The sequence below is a fragment of the Trachymyrmex cornetzi genome, unplaced genomic scaffold, assembly GCF_001594075.2.
Source record: "Trachymyrmex cornetzi isolate Tcor2-1 unplaced genomic scaffold, Tcor1.1 scaffold877, whole genome shotgun sequence".
In the NCBI taxonomy this organism is placed as follows: domain Eukaryota; kingdom Metazoa; phylum Arthropoda; class Insecta; order Hymenoptera; family Formicidae; genus Trachymyrmex; species Trachymyrmex cornetzi.
In genome coordinates this window covers 140,502-142,366 of record NW_017300220.1, presented here as the reverse complement: position 1 = coordinate 142,366, position 1,865 = coordinate 140,502, and positions in this window count along the sequence as shown.

Sequence of the window (1,865 nt, the reverse complement as noted above, 5' to 3'; positions counted from 1 at the left end):
TTCGTTACGGTTAAAAATTAATAATTGTTAATAAAATAATTATTAATAAATAATTTTTCGGTAAATATTGATTAATATATAAGTATTTATTGTTCCATTATATATATGATTATTGTTGGGGATAATTTAATTCCAAGTTAATTTCAATCCCATAATTTTTGTAAGTTTTATTAATTGTAAAAGCGAGCGAATTTCTTTTTCTTTTTGTTCAAATTTTTTAAATAAAGAATGAATTAATATATATAAAATAAAACAACATTTTATTTAAATAGTTTCAAGAAAAATTAAAATATCATCATGTTCCTATCACTTAATTTATAATAGAAAAAGATAAATTTTATTTCAAAAGTTAATTTTATTAAAAATTATTTAAATTTTGAATTACTATGATCACTCTTTTTATGTTCCGACTTTTTGATGACCGGGTTTCCCGTGGAGTGACTTTTTCAGAAAACGGACTATTATTCTAACCGACTTTTAATTAAAAAATTTCATTTATTATCTTCTGTTACAATAAAAAGTACATTGGAATTTTATTTTCTTACGGATTCTTCTACTATATCATAATTATCTTTTTTCATAAATTATTTAAAATAAATTATCCGATTTTTCACAATTCCGGAAAAATTGGTTCATGGGAAACCGAGTCACGAAAATTTCGGACCGACAAGCAAACAAGCACGCAATTTTGTATATCTCCAACTAAATACTTATATATTGATCAATATTTATCGAAAAATTATTTATTAATAATTATTTTATTAACAATTATTAATTTTTAACCGTAACGAACTATCCTGCCTGCACTATACGTAACAGAAACGTGCTATTTTGGTCGCAAAGTCGCAGAAAATATGTAACGTCTCTTGCACATCGCAACGACGTGCGTAGACATGCTATTTTAATGGCAAAATAGCAGAAAATAGGTGCGTTCCGTATCGCGCATGATGCGCATGATGCATCCTTTGTCCTTGTTTAACATTTGGTGAGCAACAAGGATAAACGACGCATTATGCGCACCATGCGAGATACGGACCGCACCCAATATGTAACGTTTTTTGCACGTCGCATAGACGTGCATAGAAAATATAATGTATAGTTGGCAAAATTGATTCTCGAAGAATCTGTGGCGGTGTTTAGCGCGGATAAATATAGGAGTCAGATTGGATTGAGTTTACAAATGACAGTGTACAATTAAAAAGTAAGTAATTGTTTTTTATTCTTTTATAATTATAATTTTTGTGTACAGCTTCTCTACGCATAATATTCTCTTTTTCCGCTACTTTCAAACTGAATAATACTAATCGATAGAAAATTTGTTGAGGATCCTAACCCTATTTGCTACATTAACGGTTTTCAATATTTCGACATCAAAGACTTCATATATGACATGATCATAGATGAAACCTATTGGATAAAATATCAGGTTAAACCTAACCATAAGTTGACTTAACCAGATAATGAAAAACAATAATGAAAAACCGGGTCTTAAGTCGCAAATAGGTGCTCAACACGATGCATAAAGTCACAAATATTCGTTACTGCGATGTTGCTGTCACCAAAAATTTTACTGTTAGTCACGTGTCAACGACGTGTCTATTACGTTTCGAGAAGTCGCTGCGACGTAACGTGTGACGAGTTGGCACGTCATAGAGACATGTTTGTCATGTATTGTGCAAGCAGGGTGGCACCCAGTTGAACACGGCTCAATTGGACACGAGCCACTCACAGCGCTTGAGACTACAAAGCTCCTAAGCATCGGTCGCTGGGATTGATGGTGTCCAATCTAGCCGTGATCAATCGGGATTACCCAACGAACACAACGCGTATATCACTGCGCGTGCTAACTTGCCAAGACACTGCCG